We start from the raw sequence: 13,662 nt of genomic DNA, 5'->3' as shown, positions 1-13,662 counted from the left end.
CTTGACTTCCCATCACGACTTGACGAATATTAAACTCACACGACGTCTCTGCAGAATGGGCTGTTAGGCTTGCTTGGTTTTTTTCACAACGCAAAAAGATGCTTTTTCACGACGAATGAGTATTTCCTGAAAATAGTGGGACGAAAATGCAATAAGTTTGTCTTTCACGACCACTAACAACGTTGCCGCAAAAACATTGGTCACAAAAACTTCACATGTTGGGAGATCTTTAGGGACAACGTAAAATTTTTCCCTCATCTGGTCCTATTTACTCTCAGTAACATGTTAAAATTTCTTACATCGTTTGGATTTCTTCCTCAGTCAGTAGGAGAGAGAAAAGAAATGGAAACATAAAAATTTTTCATTTTTTTTTACTTTTCACCTATTTAGGTCCTCTTTAATTCTCGATTTTGTGTCAGTTATTTCTTTTTTTATTATTAACTCTAGATTTTTCTACTTGTCATTGGTTTGAATACTGAGAAAATCAAAGAAAGTTTGTGAATACCTATAAAGAAAACCAAAGGAAATAACTATAAAAAAAAAAAATCAAAGTTTGTATATAAAATGCTTATCCAAAATCTTAGTTTCGCAACTTCAATTCCTTTTTGTAACACACATTTTCTTGACATCCAAACATCTTCTTCGCACGCCATTTTATACAACATTTTTCATATTGTTAAATTTAAGTTTAACCTTACGTTTGTTTTTGAGAGGAACCTTTTCTATATCAGCATTGCGCAGATCAAATAATCAAAAGATGTGTGCCCGAGGAAGAGATGGAGAGCTACTCAGATACTACCACTCTTTGGAAGCGGGCGGCGCGGCCATTTTGGTGGAGCAAAAATAACAGCAAAAATTTTACAATGCAGCTTTTATTAGCCGACTATTTTTAAAGACTCTTTTAATTTTGTTCCTTTATGTGATCATTGTCAAATGATTGGCAACATTTTTAGGAAACATGAGATGTCTTTAAACAATATTTAGTGATTGAATTATTTGATGTGTGGGGTATAGATTTCCTGGATCATTTTCCATCCTCATTCTAATAAATTTATTCTGGTGGCTGTAGATTATGTCTCCAAATGGGATGAAGTGGTCGCCTTGCCAACCAATGATACGAGGGTCGTGGTAAATTTCTTGCGGAAGAACATATTTTCCTGATTTGGCACTCCGAGGGCCATAATCAATTCAGTGTTGGCGGAAAACATTTTTGCAATCGCCAATTTGAAACGCTACTAACTAAGTATGGAGTTACCCATCATGTGGTGACACCATACCATCCTCAAACGAGCGGCTAGGTCAAGGTGTCTAATCGGGAGCTAAAGTGCATACTAGAGAAGATCGTGAGTGTCTCTCGGACAGACTGGGCGAGAAGGTTAGATGATGCGCTATGGGCCGATCGGATGTCACCTTATCGGCTTGTTTATGGAAGAGCTTGCCATCTAGCCATGGAGATAGAACACAGAGCCTATTGGGCGATGAGGACACTGAACTTTGATTTATAAGCGGCTGGCGAGAAGAGAATACTACAGATCAACGCGATGTATGAGTTCCGCAATGATGCTTATGAGAATGCTCGGATTTACAAAGATAAAACTAAAAGATAGCACGATAAGAATATTCTGAGAAGGGAATTCGAAGTTGGGTAGAAAGTTTTATTATTTAACTCAAGACTTCGACTCTTCCTGGAAAAGTTGCGTTCTCAGTGGTCTTTACCGTTTGTGGTAATCCATGTCTTCCCCTATGGGGCGATTGAAGTCCATCACGAGACAAAAGACACATTTCAAGTAAATGGACAAAGACTAAAACTCTATATGGATGGAGACTTTAACTCGGAGGAGTGCTCCATCGATCTCGCCATTAATAAATGCTGAGTAGACAATATCTAGCTACAGACTCTAAATAAAGCGCTTTTGAGAGGCAACCCAAGTTTTTATTTATTTATTAATTTTTATTTTTACTTATTATTATTCCTTTTCTTTCATTTTGCAAGAACGAAGAGGCGAGGAGATCTCCAAGGAGTATATGGTTACACCTTCAAGGAAAATATTCAAATGACAGAACTGGACAAAATCAGGGGAAATAATATTATTTTTTTAAAAAAAATTAATAAAAATAATAATAAAAATGATAATGATGATGATAAAAACAGTATAGTTTGATGAATAAAAAGTCTATAATAAAAATATGATTCAAATTGATTATCATTTTTAGGAAAAATTCTCATTGCTTAAGTCTAATTGTTAATTCTATACTTGATCTTACTTAATTTGATATTTTCTATGTTCAATGAATGCTTCTTATGATCATTAATTTTTTTGAGTACCTAGAGAAATTTTATGTGAATTTTGTGAATTTATATGGTCTCAACTTACTCTAGAACTTGTTTGATTATACTCGAGGCGAAATTCTAGACAGAATATTACTGGGGAAATGATTAAGGCATTCTTTGGACCGATTGAGCCTTTCAAGCTTACCTGTTTATTCTCTTTATCTCTAGTCACCCATTTGAGCTTTATTGAAATATATTTTGGCCTTATGTTTTTCTTTCTTATAAACCTCATATTCTCTACCCTATTTTAGCTTAAACACCAATTTTCGTCCCTTTCAAGAGAACTAAGTTTACACAAAGTCATAGATTCACAAGAGCATGAAAGGTGACAGAGGTAGAAGGTCTACAAGTAAAGTACTTATAGCAATATTATCACAATCATAAGTTTGGGGATGTGAAGAGTCAACTCGTTTACCGTGTGGCCAACAAGAAAAGGCTAATGAGAGTCATCCACAAAGGCAGTTGAAAAGGTATGAAATATTTCCAAAAAAATAAAATAAAATAAAAAACTTGACCTACCGAATAGAGGGGTAAAGATAGAGATACTTGAAAGTGAAATAAAGAGAGGTATGTTGAGAGATTTATAAAGATTGAGAAGAGATGTTTGTGTTACAAGTGAGAATGCTCTATTTATTCTGTTAGTGTTCAAACTTAAGTTTTCTTGCTTTGTTTGAATCCTACCTTTTCTTTGTAGCCCTCACTCTAGCCTTACATTACAAGCTTAATAAAGACCTATTGATTCCTGGTGATAGTTTATGTTCTACATTAGTGGAGAGTGATTTAAAAAGCAAGCCTACGAAGTTTTTAGAGATCCATTATTTATTTGTTTGCTTAAAATTATCCAGGGAACTAATGATGAAGTGAGAATGATGGGTATGCACGAATGTGGGGATGGATAATGCGGTGGAATTGAGTTTTGAATTAACTTTTGGACTTCATTGATCTTGAATGATTTCTCTGAATTGTAGACTTTAGACAATCTTTAAGGCAATAATTTTTGTGAATCAAACCAATGCTTATTTAAATTATCTTTTATTTTCTTCTTTGCTCGAGGGCGAGCAAAAATTAAGTTTGGGGGTATTTGATAAATGCTATTTTTATGTATTTTTATCACTATTTTATTTATGAATAGTGTGATTTTCCCTCCAATGCTATTTATTTTATTTTATTTCTACATATTGTTATTTATTTTCTTGATTTTGAAGGAATGAGAATATTTAGTGCAAAAGGAAGACATTTTGGTACAAAAGAAGAGACTACGGATCCAGACTGATGAGAGCCAGTGATATCTGAAGAGAGCCGATGAGATTGGGGCAATGAGCCTTTCCCATGAGTAGCAAAGAGGTTTCTCTCGCCCAAAGGCGAGAAGGCTTACCTCTCGATAGGCCAGGAGACTCGCGACCAGAAGGCCCACTTGAAGGCGCGAAAACTTGGCGACCAGGCTCTAGGAGGTTAGATTGGGCAACCAGTCTAAATGACCAACGTAAAAGACCAACCTAAACTATATCGTGGGCAACAATAAGACAATGTGAGAGGAGTCTTTCATCCCGATCGGGAGTCTTTCTACTCGGTAGGCGAAGAGAGGGTAGTGTTGTCTTTGTGACCTCCATGCCAGTTATATTCAACACACATGACATCTACTCGATGGGATAATTCATCCCGACCGGGATCAATCTACTGCTAACCACCAAATCCGAGTTTCGAAATCAATCTATTGGCTACCAAATCCTCCTGAATCCGCAAATCAAGCCGCATATCACTGAATCTTCCATTTTAGATAATCCCGGTATTCTTGAGATATTTCCTTTTACGTTAACATCTATCTTTAGAAATTATTTTCTAGATTTTTAGGCGAGATGATAGCCACAGTTATCATGTTTCCAGATTTGAATTACGACATCTATATAATCCTGTCTTGTGGGATGGAGGTCGGGGTTCTGAATTGGAGAGTTGAGAATTTTGAGTTTAGAGAGTTTAAGTTTAGGTTTAGAGTTCCAGTTTTTAAATTTGAAGTGTTCTTTCGAGAATGTGGAACTGGAGGGCAGAAGCAAGAGTCGAATGCTTCATCAACCGATTTTAACAAAGAACTCCAGTTTTATTATTTTTCTTTTTAATTTCTTTATGAACTAATTCTATTTTCTAGAGATTTGATGTAGCCTACCACCGAATACACCGTTTATATTCCAAGTTATTTTATTTTCAATATTTCTATGATTGAGTGTTTATTCCTTGTTCTAATGCTTATAATTTTTTAACTACTATTGTTCGATCTTTTGGATTGCAATGAGACCGAGAGGTGATTTGTGATTAAAGTTCTAGGATTAAACACCATTAGTTGAGCGAAAACAAAGATGATTTACCGCGACTAATGTGACTTTCAAGAAAAATCCAAAGAACTTAATGAGTTTCCAATTAGTTAAATTCACATAAAGATATGAAGCTATTAGTTGTAGATATTTTTGATATTGTTCGAGAGAAAATATTGAATTGTTAAGGGATTCTTACAATCAATTTGGGATAATTGAGATTCTATAACAAGAAAGAATAAATTGTGTGTGATTTGCTAAGTGAAGTCAAACCCTTTAGATCTATTCTCATTATTATTAAAATCTTAATTTTAATGTTCTTTTCTTTAGTTTAATTTAGATAAACCATTCTTCAAATTTCGGTTTTCTAAATACTAATTAATTTAGTGAATTTTAATACTTAATAGCATAATTATTCCCTATGGGTTCAATAACCGTTTTCTTTAAAATACTTTACTACTTGTTACGATTCTATGCACCTGCAGATATATTTTTATGCGAACAATGTGCAAGCTTGTGTACAAGTGAGGAAAAGATACAGTGGACGTGTGGGACAAAAGAAATTGAGATGGAGGGAGTGAGTTTCGGTAGGTGAGGTATGGGGCTGAAGTGTTCTTGCTCGTGGAGTTGGATGAGTGACTTGTTGTGAGAGACTGGAGGTGACCAAATGGCATAAGGGAAAGGGGCAGTTTGTCTAGAGTGAGGGGGTGGTTTTGGTGGTTGCAATGGCTGGTACATGGCAGGGTATAGGGCTGTGCAGGTGGCACAACAAGGGTGCCTTGGTTGCTTGCAAAAGAACTCAAACTCATGTGTGAAGTGAAGGGCAAAAATCGAGTGGCATGTTGCTCGATTTTGGGGTTTGTAATTCAGACCAAAAATGAGGGCAAGGTAGGAGGGTTACATGGTTGGGGAGGGCAGGGTATGGGCTTCAAAAAGGTGTAAGACCTTCGGAAGAAATGCATGGTATTGCCTTGTTTCACACTCATTCTTCACATGTACTAAACTTGACATGTGTAAATGAGGTCCAAATGGAGGATGATGACGGTGCCAAGTGTCGGTGAGGTTTCCTAGTGTTTCTTGGCTAACTTGGGCATCCTACATGGCATCCTGGCTTACTGACAGTTGGTTGATGATGTGGCACGCTGGATGCCACGTAATGCTCTCTGATTGTCCATTTGGCACCCAAAAATCATGAAAACTTTTATTGCACCATAAAATCCAATCACCAACCCAACGATGCAATCTATTTTGTCTAATGATTCTATGCCTCAAAAAAACCCAAATAGCATTACATTCTTCTAGCTGATCATAATTCAACTATGCATTCAAACTGAAAACCTGTCTAGTTCTTAATTCATGAATTTCTCCTAAGTCTTCATGGTATATCCAATGTCTAAATAAAAGAAATTTTTTCCATCAAATTTATTTATAGGCGTTACATATTTTAATTCATATCATGGTATCAAAGTTATTGGCTTCCAGCAAGTAGGTGGCAATTCATGTTTGTGAGTCGCATTCGTGTCGTCATGAGTATTAGATTATATATATCAACCCAAACACGACCCATTTAATTAAACGAGTCAGATCTCAAAATCCTAACACGACCCCTTTAAATTACAAGTGGCACGACATGACTCACTTGACCCGTTTAATTATTCTGGATATGATCCATTTAACTCATTTCATATAAATAGTTTGCGTTGACCTGTATATTTATTTTTTCACCAAATTAATATAATTTCATATATACTACAAGGATAACTATATAAAATCATTCACAATTACAACTGGATTCATGATTCAATATTTTATCATCAATATCCAAACAAATAATATATAAGAAAATTAATATTTTCATAAAATAAAATTACATATTAACAGAAAAAAGCTCAATAGTTTGAGATATTATGTAGTCATATACTAATATTAATGTCAAAAATAGAATTTATTTGTATTATATGACTTGATTACAAGTTGACCCGCAATTGGTCTGTTTATTAATCATGTCTTATCGGGTGAACCCGTTTTAATCCAAATCCATTTATATCAAACTCAAATCTACTAATTTGTATTATGTTCGTGTTGGATTCACAGGTCGTGTTATATATTGTCACCCCTACTGCGATGGTTTATCCATCCCATGGAGTATTTTTCTTGGTTAATCAAAACCTCTATGAGTCATGCCACATGACTCCACTAGTAGCGTCAATACTCTTTTATGGTCTAATGTCACTTATGCAGTTTATTGATCTCATTTTATTGGTGTTACGACCCCAAACTCTGCTTGGGATTTGACAGAACTTGAAGCATGGAGACATGCAACACAAGGTTACATACCCTTATTCATGACCGTTAAAGATGCAGTGCCCCTAGAAACCATCTAATAGTATGCAACATTCATAATTGATCATTTATTTTTTGAGAAATAAACAGTATACCAGAAATACTATATCCCAAAATATAAACCTAATTAATATTTCTATAATAAAAACAAATCTAAAATGTAGTAACACTTGTCCAACAAGACTATATCAAAATAAGTACTGGAGATAGCGCTCCATAAATACAAACATGAAATAAAACTATTGCACTAAATCACTGAGTCGCTTTCGCAGCTCGGCTATAATATCCAAAATCCTATCCAAAAAATGGAGTATCCATGCTATTAGCCCCTCATCATTGCTTCATACGTGAGGTGTATTAAACCTTGTCTAGTTGGTTGTGCGCAGATTCTCGAAGTCCTGACACCTCATCTTTCATTCTGGGAGAATGGTAATTGGGACTACCAAGTGAGAATTTTACAAATCTAAGAAAGTAAGCTACTAAACTATCAACAATATACATAGGCATGCATGACAGTAAAAATAGCATGTATACATCATAACATGAACTTGAACATGATTGACATGACGTATAAATAACATGATTATACATCAACGTAACATGACTTCACGTGAACGTGGCATAACTTGACTGGAACATGACTTTGTTGCATATACATGGTTGTTTAACATGAAACTGTAGATGTTCCACAACTCCCCAATGGCCATGTGCTCCTGCCAGTATCGCATTACATCACAGGCATCTATGCTAGCTTTGAGTACGTTATGATAATTAAACTAATAAAATTCTTAAACATGTAGTTGGTACCGCCGGCATTGGGTGCCTGACTTCGTTCTGATAACCAGTTACTTAGGTCCCATTTGAAACTTGTTGATTGTACTTTTTCAACACAAATGATTTCACATCCAATTTAAACACTCCAACGTAGATAATGGAGTTGCACTAGGATAATTTCTCATCCTAGCACTTGAGGTCGTGATAAAATAAAATAAAATAAAAAACTCATGCATAATAGATAAACGTATGACAGAGGACATGACATTCATATATTATAACAATTACATTAAGCGTAAGTGACTTGAATATAAACCATAGTAGCCTCACTACCGTACATGCATAAATAACTGAGAGTAATTTAGAGGCTAACTTACAGTTATATCGCATAATGTAAAGCGAAGCGTAATCGAGTGCAAACTGAAATGAGATATTTTCTATGGTTAGAATATCTCACTAAAATCTTATAAAACTAAAAATTACTAATTTAGGACTAAAATTACAAAGTTATCCATATGCTTTTGGGAAATTATAATTTTGCTCCTAAAATAAAGATTTTGTAAATGAACTCTAAATCTTACCAAAATTAAATTCCTCATGTAAATCTTGTCCTAAATCCAAAAATGAACTTAGAAATTTTTTTTCAAAAAAAAAAAAGTAAAAAATATGCCAAACTCCTAGGCCAATTCACCTTTAGGCCAAAAACTACACTTTATTGCCACTTGACCTTCCAACATACTAACATGCTTAAACCAATTTTATCAACTCTAAAAAATTACATCATTGGTTCTAAATCATTCTAAGACATCAAAACACACATTTCATAAAAATTTAGACTCATCATAGCAAAGAAAATGTCAAAACATCAAGATTAGGTCAAAATGAACCAACTCTTGATGTTCTTGGACTAACACTTTCAAATCAACTCCAAGGACTCCAAAAGTCCATAAAATCTCTCCTAACATGTTTATCATCCAAACCTAAGTGATATCATGTTTGAATGAACAACCAAAAATCACAAAATACACTTCGAACAATCGATTTGTATAAAAAGCCATAAAACTGAGTATAACATGCATGGACTTTAAACAAAGTGACTAGATCCTTGATTTTTATGCAATAAATCTTCAAATAAAAAAACCATATATCTCATATTCAAGTTCTAAATTAATCTAAGTATTAAATCTAGTATGTCATGGCAACAATTTCATCCAAACAAATCATCACACCCAAGAGCCTCTAGATTGAGTTTAAACCAAGCTCTTGCATGATTAACAACATTTCATTAAAGATGTAAACCAACATTCTCCAAAAATAACTCATTCCATTGAGCAAAGCCTCAAGAACAACATAAACGAAAATCAAGGCTACATGATCAAATTTCTAGAACCAGAGTCATAACCTAAGCCAAAATAGAAACTATTTTGAGCCAATCGGTTTCTAACACTTTGAAATCATTCAAAACTCTTTTATAAAAATAATAATATGCTTTGAATCCAATCGTAACTTTCATATAAACATGTTAACACTTCACCACAGCAAGATTTACCCATCACTTTATCAAAAATTTCACAAAACTTTCAAAGTTTCACACAAACATCAAAACTGTCACCACCGAAACCTTTCCTCCATCAACAACCATTTTCATCAATCAAAGCTCCACGAAAGATTTACCAATACATACCCAAATAAACTAGACTCAATATAGAAAAAAATGCAAAAAGTATTGAGCCAAATAAAAATGACTTACAAAGGCTAGAATGTAAGAACACAAACTACCTTGAAAAAATCCTCTCAACTCTCTCAATTTGCTATAGAAAAGTGAGGAAAATGGCTAAGTGTGTGAAGTGAATTGCAAGGGACGTGGGTATAAGCGAGGCTTAATTGAGTGGGTGGATGAATGCCCTTGGATGGGAGGGTGGCAGCTAAAAGGTGGAGGAAAGAGGGTTGCACAGCAACTGATTAGCTGTTCTGGCCGAGTGGATAGGAGCTGATGGAGGGTGGTTTGACTTGAATTCAAGCCACTATTAGGGGTTGGTCATTGCTTTGTTCAAAACAAACTTTTGGTTGGACTAAATAGAGTTAACCGAATGGGTCCAAGTTTGGGGTCTAGTTAGGGTTTTGGTCATTGCTTAGTTCAAAACAAACATTTCTTGCTTACAAATCATGCCGAACCTTCGGTTTGGTTCAACCGATTTTCTAGTTTTTTTTTTACACCTTTGTTGATGTCGTGTTTCACAGCCCAAGCACTTCCGTGGTATCCAAGCTCACGCCACCTACAAAATAAGAAGGGCTCCGGTGACGTCCAGGGTCACTCCGATGCCTAAATTAGTGAATGATTCTCTACTTGGGAACTTAGAAGAATAGTAAGAACAATCAGAAATTAAGCCAGTGCTCCCATGGGTAGGAAGCTTGTTATTTATACCTGATATAAGTCCTGCTACCAAGGGGGTCGTGGTATGTCAGGTGTCAGACCTGTCACCACTCATTTCTTTCTGCCACGAAGCGTCTGCTAGTGGCTCTGGCGATTGAAGCAAATCATGGTGTGTCAGCTGTGTTAGGCTTGTCCTCTACTAGGGGGGAAGATCGTGGTGCATCAGGTGTCAGGCTTGCTACCACTTATTTCCTGTTGCCACAGTGTGTCAGTCCGCTGCTCTGACAGCTTACAAGGATCGTGGTGTGTCAGGTCATGGGTAAGGCAGTCCTTAGTGTCTGGGATGCGTCATCTCATGCCAAGCTTCCAGACTCAAACCTTTGAGTGCGTCGTCCAGTGAATCTAGAGAGTCTGTGCCTGAGCATATTCAATAATCTGCTTGCTGCTAGGTGCCTCGCTCGGCGTCCCATAGTAGGTCCTGGTGGGCTGCTGAGCCCTGAGACGTTCTTATCAGCTCCTCCGAACCCGGCCCCAAATTATCTTCCTAGTTGGGTTCGCCATTTTGGGCTCAGCACGTAGTCGTCCGGCTCAGACTCTTAGCTTACTGAGGGGTCTTGTCCTTGGCCCGGAGCCTTTGGGCTTGGCCTCCTCGGGCCTAGAGTTCCCGGATCTAGCCTTTTTGGGCCTGGGCCCTTTGCAAATGGGCCTCTCCCTCTTAGTATCCCACAAATTCCTATCGCCCTATTGCATGTGCGTGGTGGGAATTCATTATTCCTTCAATTACGCCGTCGTCTGTTTGATTTCCGGTGCTTCAAGTTCTCGAGGTCAATCATCGTTGATGGGGCGCCTTTCTTCTTCTTCTAAGGATTCATAGGATGTGTGGGTGTCCCTCCCTTCAGCTCCCGGGATCTTATTGGCATGTACCCTCACTTTCCTGACACAACGCCTTCCAGCCCTGCCGCCGCTCCAGGAATCGCGTGCCACGTGGCACTTCATGATCAAAGTCGCTTCGTTTCCCACGCACTCTCCATCTTGTCTCCACTATATAAGGCTCTCACTCTCACATCTTCCCCACCATTCCCTTCTGCTTTCTCCTCCCGTATTTCTATTGTTCTCGCTCTCTTCCTCTCTAACAGTCGTGTTTCCCTTCCTTCTCTTCTTTCGGTCCCTGTTCCTCCGTCGTCTCCTATTGCTACGATGGCTCCTAAAGTTGACTATGTGCCTCCATATTTCGAGGGGAAACGTTGGGTTTCTTCCGTTTCTGGTGATGACCTCAGGGCGTTTCGTTCTCAGTACAAGATTCCTCCTACCATTGTTTTGGAGATTCCTCGGGGCGAGCATGCTGTGAATCCCGACAGCACGGTGACAAGGGTTGCTTTCCGCCTCCCTTTCTATCGTCTAGTTCAAGAGGTTCTGCATTGCCTTGGACTGGCCCCATTGTAACTCCACCCCAATGCGTGGCGCCTCTTGATATCCAGCTGTATCATCTTCCGAATGATACTCAGCAAGACTCCTGAGGAATACCCCGACCTGACAGCTCGGGAATTCTTGTTCGCCTATCGCCTTGTCTACCATCCGAGAAGCATCGTCGGTTTCCAAGCCCAGTCCCTCGCGCACAAGATTGCCTCGCTTGAACGACATCATTCAAGTATAAAGGAGTGGTGTCGGAAGGTATTCTTTGTATCGGGTTCGGACTGGGAATTTCCCCAGGGGGAGGCCGCCCACAGTGAGTTCCCTATTCAGGTATGCTGGGGATTTCCCCCTTCTGCGAAGAGCCTGGAAATTACCCTCAACTTGAGGGAAAAGGCTCGATTGGAGCTGGTGATTGCTTGGGTGTGGGCCCATCCTAAAGAGTTGCAGACCGACCTGGTTTTGTCCTACGAGAATATCCGTGACTACCAATCTACGCCTGACCGTTCGTACACCGTCGGGAGGAATTTCTTGGGCAGTATTCCTCCCACCCAGATTCGACCCTCTCCCCGAAAGCTCGCTTTGAGCACTTTTGGTCGCCAAGCAAAATGACAGAGGGTACGCCACGATTCCCCTACACAAAGTGGTGAGGTGAGGGGTTCTTCTTCTTCCGGCAATCACACCGAAGAACCAGGAAGCCAACCCCCTCCGCCTCGGGGCCAGGGGTCCTTGCGGATGGAGATTCTAGTTCCTTCAATATGGGGAAGTACATCGTTCCAGTGCCCTTTACCCCAACGAGCTCTCGGCCAGCTCCCGTCGATCCTTTTCCGAACCTGTTGCTTCCTTCTGCGGAAGAGTTGGATGCCTGCAATCTTCAGGTTGCCTTTTTTGCTTCTCTATCGCATTCCGAGCCCCATGCGCCTAGCACATTTGAGCCATTTACCTATTTTGAGGATACGCTGAGGGAGGAAGTAGCATGTCAGCTTCCCGAGACAAGGCAAACTCCTTCCTCGGATTCGAGCCTAGGGGTGTTAGCGAGGATGGGACGTCTCCAGGGACCGGGTCGTAGGGGACAGAGTCTAGCTCCTCCCGTGCCTCTAGTCGGGGAGGGGTGAGGGTAGACTTCATCTATCAAGACGAGGAAGAAGAAGATTAAGAAGAAGAAGAAGAAGAAGAAATCGACGCAAGCGAAGACAGGCAGGGGCCCGAAAGTCCTTCCCCTGGGTCTTGGAGCTAAGGTGAGGCCACCAGGCGTGCTTCTCCAACGGTGAGGGTCCCCCCCTCCTTCGTCTGCCGGGCGGAGTAGGTCCAACCGAGGTCCAGACTTCCAAGACCCTCCAGTCTTCATAGACTTGAGTGATGATGACGACGCTGAGGCTCTATCCCCCGTGGCACCCAGGCCCTGCAATGAGACTTGGAGGTCCCTTCCAAGCCTTTCTTGGCAGTTAGTCTATGCAGGTCCTTCATCCTCCTCCGGGGAAGGAAGGATACAGGCCCAAGCCTCAACCCTGGACGAAGCCATGCGATGCTGTGACCCTTGTTTGACCAGGTATTTCTTTTCGTGTGACACATCTTGTCGTGCCCGTCCAGTCTTCTTTTTCTCATATACCTATGTGTGTCTTGCAGGCTGCTGGCCAGTTGGCCTCAACGATTGGTGGGGAACTAGGAGAACTAAAGGAGGCCAACCAGGAGTTTGGGACTCTGGTGCGTTTTGGGTACTTTAAGTTGAAGATGGTGGCTTGAAGAATAAAGAGTCTCAAGACAGAGCGGAAGGATCTGATCAACGAGGTGGTGGATTTGAAGGAACAAAACCAGAACTTGGAGGGTCAATTGCATGATGCGGAAGTTGCCCGGCAAGCCTCCGAGCAAGGTTTGGCTACTCGGGAAGCAGAGTTGGTGACTGCTCAGGAGCAATTGGACTCTGCTCAACAAGAGCTACAAAAGTCCAGAGAAGAGACTGAGGCGGCTCGAAGGAAGTTGGTGGATTCCCAACGAAATCGGGCTTTGGCTGCCGGACAGTGTTCACGGCTGATGTTTGGACATTCAAGGCACTCTGAGGAGGCTCAACTCTTAAGGAAGCATATGTGACAAGCCAAGGCACGAATCGGTGAGCTCGCACAGTC

The sequence above is a fragment of the Juglans microcarpa x Juglans regia genome, chromosome 7S, assembly GCF_004785595.1.
Source record: "Juglans microcarpa x Juglans regia isolate MS1-56 chromosome 7S, Jm3101_v1.0, whole genome shotgun sequence".
In the NCBI taxonomy this organism is placed as follows: domain Eukaryota; kingdom Viridiplantae; phylum Streptophyta; class Magnoliopsida; order Fagales; family Juglandaceae; genus Juglans; species Juglans microcarpa x Juglans regia.
The sequence above is the reverse complement of the archived record's forward strand: the minus strand, read 5'-3'. Positions refer to the sequence as shown.